The sequence below is a fragment of the Schistocerca americana genome, chromosome 2, assembly GCF_021461395.2.
Source record: "Schistocerca americana isolate TAMUIC-IGC-003095 chromosome 2, iqSchAmer2.1, whole genome shotgun sequence".
NCBI lineage: Eukaryota > Metazoa > Arthropoda > Insecta > Orthoptera > Acrididae > Schistocerca > Schistocerca americana.
In genome coordinates, this window is record NC_060120.1 from 805,154,944 (window position 1) to 805,175,839 (window position 20,896).

Here is a 20,896-nt window from a genome sequence, read left to right on the forward strand (position 1 = left end):
GATAACGGCGAGGGGGACGGGGAAACGAAAGCGGGAGATGTGTTCTTCTTTAAGGGGTGCCCTGCAGTTTGTGGCGCGCTCCTCGCCCCCCAACCCCCTGCTCTCCTTACAGCGGGTTGCAAGTCGCATCTTGTCCCGCAAGCGCATCAGACACCTGCTTCTTCGGCAGCCCCTGTTCCGGAGAATAGGCGTCAGTTTGCAATAAATTAAGCGCAGATCGCTCACTCACTCTTTCCTAAATAAATTAGCACATTCGAGGTTGAAAAACAAACAGTGCTTTCCTTCCGCTAACATTTCAGTACGAAGAATACCACACGCCACTTGCGGAAAACGTGTGATGTCTTTACCACAGCACGTTCCAGGACCACATTACCCCATTATCAAGTTCTATAATATAAGGGAACACAAATTACGAGTACAGTAGAGCGTCGATTATCCGAAGTAATTAGGGGACATGGGTGTTTGGAAAACTGGTTTGTTCGGATAATCGAACTGTAGATGTTTATTTGCCAAAAAGAAGTACTGTACAGCACATTTACTCATAAAAACAGGCATCTCTTTTAGTATTACAAAGTAACATACAAAGGCAACTTCAGAAGGAATATATAGTATCTGGCACAGTTTATTAAACAAAAATATATACATATTACATACGCATTTTGCATGAACAATACACACGGTATACAAAATTAACGTTTAAAAAAATCCTTTATTTTGGTCTGTCTAAGCAAGCCTACACGCTTACGAGCAGCTAAGTCACGTACTTTTTTCATTACAGATATCTGAAATTGGTCACTTTCATCTTGGGCTTCAAACCATCGCAAGGCAGTATCTAAACAAGTGAACGCCTCAGAAGCTGTTGGTATACTTTCATCTTCACTTTCTGGAGCACTGATTGATGAGATGCTGGCGGCGTCATCTTTATCAGTGGCGACGTGTACAATCTCGCTGTCCTGGACGATTTGGTGTCCTGGATGTGCATCATCGATATTCATCCATTCATGAACGCCGTCTTCATCACATTCGTGGCAATCTGTTGCTTGGTTTGGGAGTGAGGGGGATGATGGACGGTAGGGTGGGAGAGTAACAGGTGCGAGCGAGTACACAGTTCGGTTAAGCGGTCGTTCGATTGACCGACGTTCGGATAATCGACGCTCTACTGTACTTCATTTTACTACACTACACTCACTGATACGTACTGTATGTAAATTTGTCTATATTGCCCCTTGTATTACATTTGTTAAACTTAATTTGCCAATAGAAACGTCAAAAGTAAAAAGCAAGCACCAAACAGGCACTGTCAAACATGTAAAAACTCTTCCTTGTACACTCACGTAAAGCTCAGCTATTAGCCAACGCAAAATTTTCAGTGAAAAACCATAAAACCGATAACAATCTAACTGCATCACACACGAGCTGTGGTGTCAAAAGACACGACTGGACATCGATTTATGGCCTCCCACTTTCTCCCCTCCCTCAAAATAATACCCCAGCAACCACTTTAACAAGGAAGAGTGAATAAAATGTTTCTGTTTATTCCTTAAGCAACAATTTTCTGTATACATAAATGCATGATACCCAGCACAACATGCTTTAAATGTGATGCAATATGTTAAATTAAAGTGGTAGCAGAAAATACAGCCGGCCAGAGTGGCCGAGCGGTTCTAGGCGCTACAGTCTGGAACCGCGCGACCGCTACAGTCGCAGGTTCGAATCCTGCCTCGGGCATGGATGTGTGTGATGTTCTTAGGTTAGTTAGGTTTAAGTAGTTCTACGTTCTAGGGGACTGATGACCTTAGAAGATAAATCCCATAATGCTCAGAGCTATTTGAACCAGGAAATACAAATAATTAAAGTCAGCTGCCCTCATTTACCAATGGTTCTTCTGTAATGTTACGTGTATATCACAACCCCAAATGATATGATAAATAAATCACACATTTTCCACAACTGGTGCTTAATATTTTCGGTACTGATTCGTGATACATTGTTCAACGGCTTCACAACAGACAATCTGCTAACATTTATTTAGTTCAAAATGGTTTTCAAGTTATTGGGCCATTGTCAGGAAACAACTGACCAGCGTCCACAACAGACAATAATGTGTAGGAAACCAAACAATAGAAACAAAATACTGTCAATATACACACGAAATCTTTGAGATGAGAAATCTCAAATTGAAAATTCATCACTCGTGTCATACACCACACATGTTAAATTATAATTTTCGAGATGAATAACATTAAACGCAGTACATAAAGGAAAGGCACAAAATTAAAATTTGCAGATTGTATGAATGTAATTTGCAGGTTATGGATGTATTTTGCTAACGCTATTCTGTCTACGGTCGCAACACTTTTTAATTACTGTCCAACGTGTTTTGCAGCTACAACTCTGTTTTCATGGACTGTTTAGATATAAGGTTTCAGTTTTTCACTTAAAAGTAACAGAACGTCACAGTTGTCAGATTTAATGAGAGAAACTGTCACAGGACAGATTACAGAGAGATATAAACTACTGTAATACATTTCCTGTGTGTGAACACATGAGATTCGTCTTCTGCAGTGGTGAAAACTTTCACATTTATACTTATATTTTGAACTGTTTAGAATGTTTAAGACAGTAGAGTGTTTAACCTTTGTCTCAGTGATGTGATGGAGTATGGAATTTCGTACTATTTACATTTACAAAGATTGACGAAATAAAAGAGAAAAGTTATTTAGAAGAGCAACAATTAACAAATTTTGTTTGACATTCTTACATATCATCTCAAGATTTGATATGCTTATTGAAAACTAATTGACTCAAAACACTCATTATAATTTTCTGCTTGAATTGTTGAAAGTGTAATATTTATCTGTTGAGACTGTAACATACTAATAATATCATATTATTTTAACTGTGAGTACAAATGAAGTGAAGCCAGCTGCTGAAAAGTGAGAGTGAGTACGACAGGGGGGGGGGGGGGAAGGGGGGGAGAGCTGAACGGAGAGAGAAACAAGGGCTGAAAGAGAGAGAGAGAGAGAGAGAGAGAGAGACCAGGATAAGTGGAATAAAGTGGAGATGAGACATTGTATTTTCGTTTGAGATGGGGATAAAGTAATTGACAGTAATTAAAACATAAAACAATTCGACTGTAACTAATATTAATAAAATGTAAACTTGACGTAGAAGTAACAGTCACGGACAGCTCACGACTTTTTGTCTCTTAATATCTTAATACTAAAGGTTGTAAGGAAAGACAGAATATGGTATAATGACAACTCTATTACGGTTCAGGTTTGTGAAGGCGAATGTGGTCATACTGATTGTGATCTGGTAGTGCATGACTGGTTGTAACAAGATGGAGGTTCTGAGTTTTATGCTTTCATACCTTAAGTACTTCTACTAGGTTAAACGTTTTTCTGCTTCGTTGTCTTTATGTGTTGATTTTGTTTTTATGACCTTCCTTCAGCACATGTTCAGCAACAGTTAAAATTGACTTGTGTGAATTTCTGTAAAAATAAGCACTTGGTGATGTTCAAAAATATAAACTTGATACCAGCAAAGGATTCATAAAAACTATGTTTGAAGCATGTCTCAGTATGCTTGAGAAATGAGAACAAAGGGGTGGACAGAAATGAAACGATTAGAAACGCTTTAAGTTAGTTGAATATCTGATGGATAGATTAAATAAGGAATGAAGGCGTCTTGGAACGAGGCAGTAAAGGAATTTGACGTACTAACGTGATACATGAAGAGTCGAAGGGAAAGAGTACCCGGTCACAACACACTCAAGTCCTTTCTGAAAACTGTGGTAGAAGAGATCGTGGAAGGAAATAGTAATCGCAGCGACACGACAACGTAGGGCTTCTAAGAAAGATTCTCGTTTACGTGAGATGTTATGGTGAGACACAAATGAAGAATTGCGTCATCCAGCGGGAGTTTTAATGAGCGAAACAACAACGTATTTCTGGCGAAAAGATTTTAGTGTTTTGAAAGCTAGCGCAAGTGGGAATACATCTATGAGCACAATAAATCACAACTTAACGATATTTCTGTCTGAATCATCCTGTTTTACACCCCTTCCTCTGTACTGAACATCATCCAGAAAGGAAAAGGTAAAAAATGTTTGCTGGGGCTATTTCTATAAAAAAATTGGCACAGAAAAAATTACGGTAAACTCTTATCATAAGAGTCGATCTGTTGATAGACCATGTTGTAATACATTTCGGAATAAATATGTTTTGGAAAAGGGTTCTGCAATTAGGAAATACAATGTTCTTCCTTTTTAATCAATACATCCTTCGATAAAGTTTCACCATCGTCAGTGGTTTCATTTTATTTTATTTCGAGTAACAAGCAAAAATTTGCTTGACAAAATATAGGCTACAGTTTTGGGATTGTGAATATAATGACCCTAATCCCAAGACTGTATATACTATCAAGCAAATTTTTGCTGTTTTTCAACAGAAAATAAAATGAGTCCAATGACGATCTTGAAACTTCACGTGTAGGGGCGAAAATAGTGTTTGTTCAAGACAGAATTACTTTCCAAAATATTTAAACAAACATGGACAAAAAGTGAGCATTAACCTCAAGCTGAACATTGTAGGGCTATGTTATTAATGTTTGCGGCCAGTTTTAACCCATTATTTTCCTTCGTTATAAGTGTATATATTGAACACTTACGTGTATCTATCGTACCTTCTACCTCTTTCCTTTGGCTCTTATGTTACAACGGAAGTTCCCGGGTTCGATTCCCGGCGGGGTCAGGGATTTTCTCTGCCTCGTGATGGCTGGGTGTTGTGTGCTGTCCTTAGGTTAGTTAGGTTTAAGTAGTTCTAAGTTCTAGGGGACTTATGACCACAGTAGTTGAGTCCCATAGTGCTCAGAGCCATTTGAACCATTTTACAACGGAAACTTTTACGAGGGAGTTTAACGATCTCAAGTCCAGACGTGCTAACAGGCAAACCGAAGGACACATATAGATGATAGAGATGAAAGTCACTGTCATGTTATGTCAACTGAAAGTCGAGGGAAAATTCTCATCCATATTTTCTAGTAATCGCTATTGCAAACAGTAAGTTAATCATGAAGTGCTTCTATGAAAAACTATATCTAAAGAAACGATTCAAAACAAGTTTTTATAGTAAGCAAAGGTTATATTTATAATAATTTCCTTTGTAGATCAATGAAAATCCTAAGACGACTGGGTGGAACGAAATAAAACTCAGTCGGAAAGACGAATAACGGTTAGTCTTATCGCCAAGATGAAGAACATCAGAGACAATTAAAGGCGTTGAAATAAATGTTAAGGACACTCACATGATATGGTATTTGGCCATAGCGTCACAAAGGTTCATTGCCAATTCTTAGACTGATATAGGAGGAGGCTGTAGATGTCTTAATTGTTTTTACAGTGCTTGTCGAAATAGAGAAGCCGTGTAATTTGGTCTCCGCGCTCATGAAATCAATCCTGATAATTTCGAACAGCATGAGAGGCCGCATTATCAACATAAGTACAATTTTTGTGCCTTCGAAGAACATAGCCACATAAAACTGTTACACAGACCTTACCAGTCACCTTTCGTTTTAATATAACTATTGCATCCACTGAAATCTACTGCGTGACTGCTCAGACCACTGTAGCACGACCGAAAGTACTCAACAGGGAGGAAAACATGTTCCTAAAATGGTGTTCCTTGGCGTTCTCCATGAGCAAACAGGTCCTGCAGCAGAGACGGGGCGGGGCTGCAAGTACACGTGTCGGTGCACACGTGTTTCCACCGGACGGTGCTCCATATTTGGTGCTGCTTGCACCACTAAACCTGTTTCTTTGTTATGCAGGAGGTTTGGCAATAGCAGCTGTAGTACGAATTTTTTGTTTGTACAGTTCTGGTCCCAATGTCCTCGCAGTCACTGGTTTCTTCAAACACATAAGCCGAGGATTCCATTTTGTGACAATGGTCTTGATAGAGCTAAGTCCCCTCTCACGAAATGTTAGCTTTTCTTCCACTGTGTCTTATAATAAAAGCAGGGTACGAATAGAAAATGTCTATGGAGTATGATAATCAACGAATTCAGTATAATTTTAAGGTAAAGGTCCTGAATTCGAGTCTCGGTCCAGCACACAGTTTCAATCTGGCAGGAATCATAATTTTTAGCGTTAGCTTCAGTGTTGAGTTCGCCAATTGATCTACCTCTTTCTGAGTCTAGGTTTTCAGCACTGATTGATAATTTGGGCAAATTTGTTTGGCAAAATAAGTTAGTTTCTTGGTCTGTTTGTTTCTGCGCTGTGAAAGCAGGTTCGGAAACGTAAACTATTTCTGTTGTATATTTTATCCCCAGTTTTGCAACTTAGTTTCACGGCTGTTGAGCTTTACCCCACGAAATTCTGGAATATTTTTTTATAAATATCCACTCAGAAGCATCGACATGCAGTTCTTGAAAATGGAGATCATCACTGGCGTAGCAATCCGTCTTTGTGGCCTATAAGCCAATGGAATGTTGCTGATAAGTAAAACGACTAGTCACCTGACGCCAAATAATCAAGTGCAATGTCGAAACTTGTTTAATGGCCAACTTAGGTGGAATATACAGAGTGAATAAAAATTACCAGTGGTGGAAGTCTAAACAAGTAAAAGGTCCAGAATGAGGTTTTCACTCTGCAGCGGAGTGTGCGCTGATATGAAACTTCCTGGCAGATTAAAACTGTGTGCCCGACCGAGACTCGAACTCGGAGCTACCGAAGCACGACTCACGCCCGGTCCTCACAGCTTTACTTCTGCCAGTATCTCGTCTCCTACCTTCCAAACTTTACAGAAGCTCTCCTGCGAACCTTGCAGAACTAGGCAAAGGTCCCGAGTTCGAGTCTCGGTCGGGCACACAGTTTTAATCTGCCAGGAAGTTTCATATCAGCGCACACTCCGCTGCAGAGTGAAAATCTCATTCTGGAAACATCCCCCAGGCTGTGGCTAAGCCACGCCTCCGCAATATCCTTTCTTTCAGGAGTGCTAGTTCTGCAAAGCTTCTGTAAAGTTTGGAAGGTAGGAGACGAGATACTGGCAGAAGTAAAGCTGTGAGGACCGGGCGTGAGTCGTGCTTCGGTAGCTCAGATGGTAGAGCACTTGCCCGCGAAAGGCAAAGGTCCCGAGTTCGAGTCTCCGTCGGGCACACAGTTTTAATCTGCCAGGAAGTAAAAAGTCGTTTACACTACCACACATAGCTGGAGACTTTTTTATGGCTTATGTTACGTGGGGAAACTGAGAAGCAAGACCTCCGATTCCTTTACCTGAAAACTCTTTTGAAATAAACCAACGTTATTAATATTATACATTTTTATTCTTCTTGCCTACATAATTATTTCTCAACATATTCACCCTGGCAACGAACATGTTTTGCCCTCGAGGGACCAGTTTGCTGATACTGTCTTTGTAGAATGTTTGACTGTTCACGGAGCAGCAAACTCACCTCTGCTTGCACCGATTCATCACTATAAAAGTCCTCGAAGGTCTTCTTTAAGTTTTGGAAACAGGTGAAAATCGGATGGGGCCAAGTTGGGACTGTATGGAAGATGATCGGTGACAGTGAACCCTAGGCGTCAGATTGTTGCAGATGTTGCAGTGCTCATATGTGGTCCGGCACTGTCATTCTAAAGGAGACGGTACTCCATGTGTGGACGAATTCAAAGAGTTCGAAATTCGATTACAACGTAGGCCCTATCCACGCGGGGATACTTAAGTCTCCGAGCGACTGAGATACTCTGTAACCAAGAGACCTGGCATGTGTTATGAGGTGGGGTTGTTCAGACGGAGATACTACAATAGCGGCGTCCCAGAGTCGCCGCGACTTGGATAGTATGCGACCCGCAGTGCTAGTCGCCGAGTCTTCCAGCCTCTCAATTGCATTCGAACCACTGGGTTGCGCAATGTGCCAACAAATGTTTAGAAATTCGTGAGAGAAGTATAGAAATATCCGGAACTATAAAATTACAAATTGAGAGGGCGTTAAGGGAGGAGGTGACAGAGAAGAGCATGGCACGAAGTAGCCAAGGAGGTTAATCTGCCAGCCGTGGTGGCCGAGCGGTTCTAGGCGCTCAGTCCGGAACCACGCGACTGCTACGGTCGCAGGTTCGAATCCTGCCTCGGGCATGGGCGTGTGTGATGTCCTTAGGTTAGTTAGGTTTAAGTAGTTATAAGTTCTAGGAGACTGATGACCACAGATGTTAAGTCCCATAGTGCTCAGAGCCATTTTTTTTAGGTTAATCTATCACGTAAGTTCATTATCAGTAATTAAAATTTTTAACGTAAAAAAAATACGCCCTACTCACTATGCTTTAAGATGCATTTTATTGAAAAACTGATCACCTATTTATAAACACACACTATACAATAAATGTAATAAATACATAAGTACATAACTAAAACGTTTTTAATTACGTATTAATACACAAAGTACAAAATTTCATTTATAAGTTTTACAGAAATACACATTACACATAAAAAATTTTGTAAAGAAAGAGAATTATTCTAGATCCTGATTATTGTTGACGCAGTACTTCCACAGCCATGGGAAGGAAGCAGGAGGTGTCAGAACGTAGCTGGCTAAATAATTCCATACTTCGTAAGCAGATGAATGAGGATGCAGTGCAATATCTTTCCTTGGCTGTATTCTGACTGTAGGCATTTCGGAGTTGTTGCATTGTTGTTCACCACAACTGTACTGGAACCCTTCTTTTTCGAATGAAATTATGCAGTATGCACACGGCTTTTATTATGTCAACGCTCTTTCCGTAGTTCGAGAACGAATAGGACTGCTCAGGACTTGCAACTTCTGTGTCAGCGTTTCAAATGCGCGTTCCACAGATTTTCTTCTTCTGCTTAATATACGACCATAAATTCTCCTCACATTATTGAGTGTTCTTTGTGGGTACTGTCGCTTCATCTCCTACAAAGTAATAAGCGAAATCATACTCATTTCATCATTTCGTAATCTCGAAGCCAATGACAAGTTTCAAAATGGTTCAAATGGCTCTGAGCACTGTGGGACTTAACTTCTGAGGTCATCAGTCCCGTAGAACTTAGAACTACTTAAAACTAACCTAAGGACATCACACACATCCATGCCCGAGGCAGGATTCGAACCTGCGACCGTAGCGGTCGCGAGGTTCCAGACTGAAGCGCCTAGAACCGCTCGGCCACTCCTGCCGGCAATTATAAGTTTAATCTTCCATTTGTAATCCAGTGTTTGGTTGCTGAAGCACGAAACATCCGTCCATCTCTATTTCTAGATGCATAATCAATTTCAATGATAATGAATAAACCATCAGCTTCGCTGCATGTCAACAATATTATGGAGTTGTACTGTTTATAAATGAAGTTAGTTGAATGCGTCCCAGGTAATTTTTCTATGCGGATATCCTTCACGTCCAATGCACCCAAGCAATTAGGCAACTTGTAACCCACAATTTATATTATTCTCAGTGTAAGGTTGATTCCACAACTTTCTGGCATTTCTCCTTCTATACCAGCGGTAATAATAATACCGTATAATAATAGCATCATAATTAATACAGTCACTAGACATTGTACTACTGGAGTCACGGCACACAAAAAAGCGCGCTACATACGTCCTTTGCCCTCAGGCAACGATATTCAATTTTCTGTTCACACCGCAAGTGACTTGGCAATGCAGGAGTCTCGTATCGTGCCCGTGTAAATGTGATCGGGTACTCGAGTCGTCCAGTCTCTCAGTGTCTTGGTTGTCAAGTAGCTGGAGACCTGATTTGAGTATCCCCGTGTGAATAGGGCCGTAGTGTATCTCACGCACAGACGTGGTTACATTACATACCGCCACGTTACACGCCACAGTTTGGAGCCCTCTAGTGGCCGAGGGCTGCAAAAATGTAGACATGAAGGACAAAGATGTAGAATGTTTTTAACTTTGCTTTATTTAAAAACCTTTACGAACTTTCACATAAAAAATTGGAAGGAATTGTTGGTCAGAACGCTCATACTACGCCACATGAGATTTCTTTATCAATATTGAGGTAAAGAATGTCTGCTGAGTGTTTATTCCCCATATTTTAGTAATTCTTTCCATAACGAACACTTCATAGCTACGGGAATACAAACAAACTCGAGGAAACTGAACATAACTACCACTTTGCTATCTCTGTTTGATAAATCGCTTATCTGTGTTGAGAACACTAACGGTCTTGTTAGTCTCCTTTGAGGCACACCCAACTTTGCGGTCGGCTCTCGCCTATGCCCATTATTTGCAAGGTACCTATCTGAAGAAGAACAAACTCTTCCCCTTTTTCTGTTTATTTTTTCTGTTTACCATCATTTTTTATCTTTACCGTCCTTCCTTAGATGCTTCAAAATTCATGGACGTATGTTCGGTCAATGCAACTAATTGAAGGCAGTTTGTTTTCTGCCATACGCATTTCGCTTCTTTTATTTGTGAAGCATGTTGTTGTTGTTGTTGTTGTTGTGGTCTTCAGTTCTGAGACTGGTTTGATGCAGCTCTCCATGCTACTCTATCCTGTGCAAGCTTCTTCATCTCCCAGTACTTACTGCAACCTACATCCTTCTGAATCTGCTTAGTGTATTCATCTCTTGGTCTCCCTCTACGATTTTTACCCTCCACGGTGCCCTCCAATGCTAAATTTGTGATCCCTTGATGCCTCAAAACATGTCCTACCAACCGATCCCTTCTTCTAGTCAAGTTGTGCCACAAACTTCTCTTCTCCCCAATCCTGTTCAATACCTCCTCATTAGTTATGTGACCTACCCACCTTATCTTCAGCATTCTTCTGTAGCACCACATTTCGAAAGCTTCTATTCTCTTCTTGTCCAAGCTAATTATCGTCCATGTTTCACTTCCATACATGGCTACACTCCATACAAATACTTTCAGAAACGACTTCCTGACACTTAAATCTATATTCGATGTTAACAAATTTCTCTTCTTCAGAAACGCCTATGTGAAGCATGTTATGTGGCCTGTAATACATGTTTCTTTTTACACATGATAAACGTATTATATGTACACTGAAGCGCCAAAGAAACTGGTGTAGATAGGTATACGTATTCAAAAATGGTTCAAATGGCTCTAAGCACCATGGGACTTAATATCTGTGGTCATCACTCCCCTAGACTTAGAACTAATTAAACCTAACTAACCTAAGGGCATCACACACATCCATACCCGAGGCAGGATTCGAACCTGCGACCGTAGCAGCAGCGTGGTTCTGGACTGAAGCGCCTAGAACCGCTCGGTCACAGCGGCCGGCTATACGTATTCAAATACAGATATATGTAAATAGGCAGAATATGGCGCTACGGATGCCAACACCTATGTAAAACAATAAGTGTCTGGCGCAATTGTTACATCGGTTACTGCAGCTACAATGGCAGGTTATCAAGATTTAAGTGGTGTTATAGTCGGCGCACGAGCGATGGGATACAGCACCTTCGAGGTAGCGATGAAGTGGGGATGTTACCGTACGACTATCTCACGAGTGTACCGAGAATATCAGGAATCCTGTAAAGCATCAAATCTCCGACATCGCTGCAGGCGGAAAAAGATCCTGCAAGAACGGGACCAACGACGACTGATGAGAATCGTTCAACGTGACATAAGTGCAACCCTTCCGCAAACTGCTGCAGATTTCGATACTAAGCAGTCAACAAGTGTGAGCGTGCGAACCATCCAACGAAACATCATCGATATGGGCTTTCGGAGCCGAAGGCCCACTCGTGTACCCTTGTTGACTGCATGATACAAATCTTTACGCCTCGCCTGGGCCAGTCAACACCGACATTGGACTGTTGATGACTGAAAACATGTTGCTTGCTCGGACAGGTCTCGTTTCAAATTGTGTCGAGCGGATGGACGTGTACGGGTATGGAGACAACCTCGTGAATCCATAGACCTTGAATGCCAGCAAGGGACTTTCCAAGCTGGTGGAAGCTCTGTAATGGTATGGGGCGTGTACAGTTGGAGTGATATGGGACCCCTGATACGTCTAGATACGACTCTCACAGGTGTCATGTACGTATGCATCCTGTCTGATCACCTGCATCCATTCATGTCCATTGTGCATTCCGAAAATTCCAGCAGGACAATGCGATACTCCAAACGCCCAGAATTACTAGAGAGTGACTCCAGGAACGCTCTTCTGAGTTTAAACACTTCTGCTGGCCACCAAACTCCCGTGACATGAACATTATTGAGCATACCTGGGTTGCCTTGCTACGTGCTGTTCATAAGAGATCTCAACCCTCTCGTACTCTTAGAGATATATGGACAGCCCTGCAGGATTCATGGTATCAGTTCCCTCCAGTGCTTCTTCAGACATTAGTGAAGTCCATGCCACGTCGGGTTGCGGCAGTTCTGGGTGCTCGTGGGGCCCCTACACGATATTAGGCAGGCGTACCAGTTTCTTTGGCTCTGCAGTGTATAAACTATTCCTATCGGCATCCTAGACAGTGTCAGACTAAGGCATGGATAATTAATGTTTTAACATCCTGATTACGCTGAACTCTATAGAAATAAAGAATTGCTCAGGCAATTGGTAGGCAACCGCACTCTGAAATGAGCTTTGACTTTTCTTGTAATATTTACGAACACTGCAGATAAACTACAAGCTGACTAGGACTTCATAGTTCCGCGACAGGTGTTCCACACGCTGCAGCTGTTATTTTGCCCCCATTAACGCAGGCCATGAGGTAGCAGGACAGGACTGCCTGCGCGACTGTGCCGTATAGTACGTGAAAAAGCAGTTATCTGTGTGCGACGTAAGATGACCATCAGTTCCCACGGAAGGCTGCCGTGCTCATTACACATACTGAGTGGTCTGCCGTGGCTGACTGGCCGTTTTCATATGCAATGCACAAATCATGCCGTGAGGTCCGCATTTACACCACCTCTCCGAGGGCACATCGCTGAAGCCGTCGGCACACGGGACGAGGCAGCTAACGTTGACTCCCACACAGGCGGGATTGGGATCTCCGACGTCACGAGAGACAGCGCGAGGCCCAGCAGAAAGACAGACCGCAGCGCCTACGTCACAGCACGCGCGACCTACAGGTCTTACGAGTGCCAGCACTCATCTCCAGTGGGGAGCTAGTAACTTTTCAAATGAATTTAGTAACTCTTGACTGCGTGTTTAAGTGCTTGGAAATGGTCCATAGTACGCGACAAAATTAAGATCTTTATTGGGCCACTTTTTAATTAAATTCTGATTTCCTGTCGGCTCTGCACGGAGCTGAGCGCTCACGACTTATGGTGGAGACGCTGACTAGTGGAACGTCACCAGTTCGTTGTTGGGTCCTTATATCTCGTTGGCGACGAGACAGCGGCGTCGGCACATTGGGGGACGATTTGGCTGGCGTGATTTCGCGGTCTCCAGCGGCAGTTCTCTGCTTTATTCGGCTCGAAAACAACGCAGCTCGACTGGCGTAAATTTCCTACGTTACCTCTACTAAAACGCACATTTCCTCCCTCGTCCATATGCTAGTCATGTTGTTCTGTCTGTGGTATACATGAAGAAACGCCGGTCTTGGTGGCCAAGCGGTTCTAGGCGCTTCAGTCCGGAACCGCGCGACTGCTATGGTCGCAGGTTCGAATCCTGCCTCGGGCATGGGTGTGTGTGATGTCCTTAGGTTAGTTAGGTTTAAGTAGTTCTAAGTTCTAGGAGACTGATGACCTCAGATGTTAAGTCCCATAGTGCTCAGAGCCATTTGAACCATAAAGAAACCTCAATTCCCTTATCATGCAGTGAGACAAAAAGGAAAGGTACATGTCCACTATGTAGGACATCAGCATACAGAAATTCATCAAATCTAACAAGCTCACTCTTGGTAGAGAACGTACTTATATTTACATTACACCAAGTATTGCAGAATTTTTTTCTATTAAGTTTGTAAGAAAGTCCTGTAATCTTTTATAAAACGCGAAGATGAAATTAAAAAAAAATTGTATATACCAGGATTCGAACCCTCAGTCGCCTTAACTTTAATTTGAATAAAGTGGGGTGTTTACCCACCACTCTAGGCTGCAAACTTTGATCTTAGTATTATTGTATTTTACAGGCTTTAATCGCCGAAATGTCATTGATTTAAACTTGATTGTAACAAATCCTACCAATAACGATAGGTTTTTCCTGAGTCTTCAATGTGCTGTTAGTTGCCTTAGAACGGCTTACTCTCATAACACGCGAGCTACATTGCGTCATAATGAAATATGAAAAATCTTTAACCACAACTATGACTTTTCCCGTCGTTTTATTACAAGAAATATAGTCAATAACTGTTCTTTCTCGAGACATTCAATGTGCTGGTGCTTGGTAAACAGCATATGTTCATGGGGTAAAAGGTATAACATAAAACCCAACGAGTGTGGGCTTACAAATTCAATAAGGAGAGCTGCATCGAACCATTACTCGCACTGAAGACCGCAATATAAAAAAAAAAAAAAAAAATATGGCGTCTTGCGTTCGGCAGATCTCAAGCTTTCTGCGTCGCCCACTAGAAAGACAGCCCGTGGCGCGTACGTCACAGCACGTGACACTGCAGGTCTTATGAGTGCCAGCAGGCACCCCAGAGGGGAGCGAGTAACTGTTTCAAACGAGTTTAACAATTCTTGACTGCCCGTTTAAATGCATGCAGGCTCTCGGTAGCATATGACCAAGTTAAGACATTTAGTGGGTATCTCCAGTTACATGACGATATCCAGTGGGCCCGATTGGAGCCTAGCGTTCGCAATTTGGCGGACAAGCTGACTAGTGTGACGTCATAAGTTCGTGTCGGGGCCCGTATTTCTCGTAGGCCACGGCTTTCTGCTTGTGACGTAGGGAGCGTTCTTGCTTCTTACCGGTTCTACTTTACGTGGCAGCTCGCCAAAATATCGCAGAACTTATTTTGTGTTTCAAGCGACGAAATTGGTCACCAACGTGAAACAGCAGGAAGTGACATCATAAAACTCGTAGAGCGCCACGTCAACGTTAGCGAACACGTCCCGTGCGCCAACGAGATAACGGTGGCATAATGCTACACCACTGCTGGGTATTGCGTGTATTGATGTCCGTGCATGAGTGAGTTTCACTCTCTGAGCAGCGACAGGTACCGGCCGTTCGGAAGCCAAAACCCAGTCTGCCCGCCAGCCCACGAGCACCACCACCGGCCAACGAGGCAAAGATAAGCAACGCCAGAGGGAAACAACCCATCCGGGTGAATCGAACGGAGAAAGCGACAGGCCCAAGTGCCTCCCCACGTATCAACCATAGTCGTTCTTACATTACTGACAAAAGAATTATAACAACAATAGCATATATCCCAGCAACGCATATGAAAAGAAGGAACGAAGATTAGGGTTTAACGTCCCGTCGAAGACGTGGTCATTAGAGACGGAGCACAAACTCAAATTGCGGCTGGATGAGGAAGGAAATCAGTTTCTCCTTTCGAACAGCATTCACTTTTGTTTCAAACACGCGTCTGGCGATCCTGGTTTAGGTTTTCCGTGATTTTCCTAAACTGCTTCAGGCAAATGGCGGGATAGTTCCTTTTATAGGGCACGGACGATTTCTTTCCTCATCCTTACCTCGTCTGATGGGACCTATGACCTCGCTGTTTGGCCCCCTTCCCCCAAATCAACCAACCAACAGATAAGAGATTTTTATAGAAGTGATATAAACAGAATAATGTTCCACAAACACATTTGTTTTAAGATTAACTTAATAATAATATTATTAACACTGTGTTTCTCAATCCCACCAAGTACCGGCGGGATATCCTGTAAATGGAATGAGATTTCTCTGAGCAAGGAGAGGAGCTATGGTGTATCAGACTGAAAATTAAGGATGACGGCATTCAGAAAGCAACATCTATGTATTAGGAAGACAGCAATTTGCTAAAACAGAACGATGAATTGTCACGCATAAAAAAGCTTCAAAGAAACGTTCTAGCTAGGTTTTACACAGAATAGTACACAAGTCGAAGGCTCTGTAGATGATCGTCCGAGAAAGATGCTCTTTACTTCTTATAGTTTTCATCGGCTTTAAGTGACGTATAAGAAACATAGCTTCATCTCAGAAGCACGTGACAGGCTACTTGAGCGTTGATGCTGAAACTCTGCGACAGGATCCAATGCTGTTCTTTTCCCTAATATGTACAGCATCTAGCCACATCTAAGCATTCGACGGATATCTAGTATTGTTTCTCTGTCACCTCTTATCGGTATCCAGTCACCTCTCCCTTAAGGCCAATTTCTTTGTACATGGAACAGCCTTGGACGAGATAGTAGTAGGACTGACGGGGTCGGCCATATTTTTGTTGTTATTTGCCATTGTCGAATAGGGAGACAGGAGATTTGCTGCGTTAAAATGTGTAGATAAATATCCCAAGTCAAAATCGCAAAAATTCCTTTATTGATAACTAGTTTCATCTAATTGACGATCCATTTCCAGATCAGTAAAAGTTATTGCTCAATTCAGTGTGTATCAGCCTCCAGGCATTACATACCGTCATAATCTGTTAAGCTGTACTGCTAAAGTAGAAGGTCGTCGTTATTACATAGTTTACAACGTCATTTAGGCATTTACTATGGAAACCATGGAAACGCTTAACTAGAGAGTAAACTCTGGTAAGTTCTTCTTTTTAACTAAAATCAATTCCCTCTATGAAGTCATTGAATATTTGTCCATTCTACAGCACCTACGTTCTGCATTTACTGTAAATGGTGAATGTGCTGCGCCAAGTGACATTTGTGCACAAAACCGGAATAAAGTGACACTCCATCGTTGAACTGTCACCTCTTATCCGTCTCCTCCACTCACCTCTCCCTTAAGGAGACCGAATAAGTTTAAGAACGTGTATGAAGTAACTCAGTCGTGAGTTGCGGGTGCCTGTCTGTGACGCATCACCGATGTATCGCGTTTGTTACGATGTAAGAGTGGAGGAAGTAAGGCGAAATCAGCTGCCGCTTTAAGCGACAAAACATCCAGATATTCGGTTACGGTAAGGAGGTAGGTTCTCATAACCATAAGGTACGTGTTTAACGCTCGCTCTCTCGCCTTCTCACGTTAGAGACCACCGGGGCCGCTTTTACCAGGTATTTCCGGTGTCATTTTGCCACGATCAACGGTTGTCCGTCCATGAAGGAAGCCTTACAATGCCCATATGCAACACATGACGCAAGCAACGAGTCTTTCGGAATTGGTTCCTGTACAGTGCGACTCAGTTACGACCCGGATTACAAGATACAGGGGTTGGACAAAAATACGGAAACACGCGAGAAACGCACGCTTGGACATAAATGCATAAGACAGCCAAGCCTACTGACTGCGCTCTTTATTTGGCCACAAACGACACGTGCACCATGCCATCGATACGTTGCTACTGTCAGTGGTGGTCAGAACAGTGTGGTGTGTACCTATTGCATTATGTCGGAGCTAAGTGAATTCGAATGTTAGCAAAATTCTGGTCCTCGTGTGGCGGGTGCTTCCTTGACCAAGGTAGCCGAAGAGTTTGGTGTTTCAAGAGGCACCGTGTCGAAGATTTATACCGCATACAGGGAAAGCGGAAAAAACATCATCCTCTAACTCACAATACAATAGAAAGTGTGTGCTCAGTGATTCTGACGCAAAATAAGAGTGCGACAGCTGCAAACGTCACTGCAGAAATGAATGCTGCACAACACGAAGTGAGTTCCACAAGCTCGGAATTGTAGGGCCAGCTGCATTCCAAAACTACATTAACTGGCCATTAAAATTGCTACACCAAGAAGAAATGCAGATGATAAACGGGTATTCATTGGACAAATATATTATACTAGAACTGAAATGTGATTACATTTTCACGCAATTTCGGTGCATCCTGAGAAATCTGTACCCAGAACAACCACCTCTGGCCGTAATAACGGCCTTGATACGCCTGGGCATTGAGTCAAACAGAGCTTGGATGGCGTGTACAAGTACAGCTGCCCATGCAGCTTCAACACGATGCCACAGTTCATCAAGAGTAGTGACGCGTAGTGACGAGCCAGCTGCTCGGCCACCATTGACCAGACGTTTTCAATTGGTGAGAGATCTGGAGAATGTGCTGGCCAGGGCTAAGCAGTCGAACATTTTCTGTGTCCATAAAGGCCCGTACAGGACCTGCAACTTGCGGTCGTGCATTATCCTGCTGAAATGTAGGGTTTGGCAGGGATCGAATGAAGGGTAGAGCCACGGGTCGTAACACATCTGAAATGTAACGTCCACTGTTCAAAGTGCCGTCAATGCGACCAAGAGGTGACCGAGACGTGTAACCAATGGCACCCCATACCATCACGCCGGGTGATACGCCAGTATGGCGATGACGAATACACGTTTCCAATATGCGTCCACCGCGATGTCGCCAAACACGGATGCGACCATCATGATGCTGTAAACAGAATCTGGATTCATCTGACAAAATGACGTTTTGCCATTCGTGCACCCAGGTTCGTCGTTGAGTACATCATCGTAGGCGCTCCCGTCAGTGATGCAGCGTCAAGGGTAACCGCAGCGATGGTCTCCGAGCTGATAGTCCATGCTGCTGCAAACGTCGTCGAACCGTTCGTGCAGATGGTTGTTGTCTTGCAAACGTCCCCATCTGTTAACTCAGGGATCGAAACGTGGCTACACGATCCGTTACAGCCATGCTGATAAGATGCCTGTCATCTCAACTGCTAGTGATACGAGGCCGTTGGGATTCAGCACGGCGTTCCGTATTACCCTTCTGAACCCACCGATTCCATGTTTTGCTAACAGTCATTGGACCTCGACCAAGGCGAGCAGCAATGTCGCGATACGATAAACCGCAATCGCGATAGGCTGCAATCCGACCTTTATCAAAGTCGGAAACATGATGGTACGCATTTCTCCTCCCTATACGAGGCATCACAATAACGTTTCACCAGGCAACGCCGGTCAACTGCTGTTTGTGTATGAGAGATTGGTTAGAAACTTTCCTCATGTTAGCACGTTGTAGGTGTCGCCACTTGCGCCAACCTTGTGTGAATGCTCTGAAACGCTAATCATTTGCATATCACAGCATCTTCTTCCTGTCGGTTAAATTTCGCGTCTGTAGGACGACATCTTCGTGGTGTAACAATATTAATGGCTGGTAGTGTACATATGAATTATTCAAATATTCATAACAGGAAAACGCGATGCCAGATCCATAAAACCTGGACCATGGGGCTATGGAATATTTGATCGGATGGGTCCTGTTACAGACTGGTTCGATTTTCTAGCCATGTTTATGTCTCAAGAGATAGACATGGCGCCGGCCGTTGTGGCCGAGCTGTTCTAGCTTTTCAGTCTGGAACCGCGCGACCGCTGGTTCGATTCCTGCCTCGGGCATGGATGTGTGTGATGTCCTTAGGTTAGTTAGGTTTAAGTAGTTCTACGTTCTAGTGGACTGATGACTTTAGAAGTTAAGCCCCATAGTGCTCAGTGCCATTTTTTTTAGAGACATGGCGGGGGTTCGGTGATGATTTGGGGGTCCGTACCGTGGTATTTTATGGGCCCTATGACTGGTCTGCAAAGGCGTGTTACTGCCAAGGATTAGGTGACCATTTTGGCTGAGCGGTCTCGGGTGCCTTGACATGGTTCGCGCGGATCCTCCCGTCGGAGGTTCGGAACCTCCCTCGGGCATGGGTGTTTATGTTGTCCTTAACGTAAGTTAGTTTATGTTAGATTAATTAGTGTGTAAGCTTAGGGACTGATGACCTCAGCAGTTTGGTCCCATAAGACCTTACCACATTTTCCAAATTTTGGCTGAGCAGGTCCGTCTCTTGGTACAATGTTTGTTTCCCAATGGTGATGCTGTGTTCCAAGACTACATGACCCCCGTTGTTCGCATCGTCCAGGTCTGTTTTTGTGAGCACTAGGATAATTACCTGCTGGTCACTACAGCCGCGAGATCACAATAGTATTGAGCCTTTGTGGTGTACTTTGAAGAGAAGGATACGTGATTTCTATCCTCCTCCATCATCGTTACCGGAGCTTGACACCATTTAGTAGTAAGAATGGTATAAGATTCCCTGGAAACCCACACAGGACGTGTAATTATCCATTCCGAGACGACTGGAAGCTGTCTTCAATGCCAACGGGCTTTCTGCACCATATGAAACATGGTAATGTGTTTAGCGTTAGCTTTTCTTTTTCACATATTTTTGTCCGACCCTCTATGTACGTAGTTCGGTGGTCAGACGAAGATAGGACTGGACGAGCCACGTGCTCTATAGCAACAAGTTCTGCATCCTTTCTCGGTTCAAAATTTTACACTTTCTTTTCTACTGAATAAATGTTTATTATAAGTTATCTTTAATTTATGTCTATGGTCACAAACTTTTTGTTAACATATTACCGGTTTCGGTCTATAATGACTATCATCAGATCTTCCGCAAAAAATGGGAAAAACATAAATACATTAACAAAAAGTTAGTGACCATACACGTAAATTAAAGGAAACTTGTTGTATATACGGGTCACTGTTTTATTCGCCACAGTGTCGCAGCTTGTGAAATGTTTTACTGTTTCTTGGTTACGGGATTGTACTGAAGAAAATCTACTGCAAGAATATCGTCTGAAGCTCATAACGTAATATGAAACTTACGGAGGTGCATTTGAAAGCATTGTTATTTATTCCTGAGGCAAGAAACTGCTAAACCGTTCGAGTTAGCGCAGCAAATGTTATCTGCCGCTTTGCAGGCTACGTTAATTCCACGCAAGCTAGCGGTGAGCGGTGACAAACTGCATAATGGTTGCGACGAGTTGAAACATGCTTCGCAACGGACATTTTCGCTTCCTGCCTCCTCACCGTTGGGTTTCATCACCTGCCCTCGTCGCTCCCCTACCACACCATTATTGCTAATAGCTGAC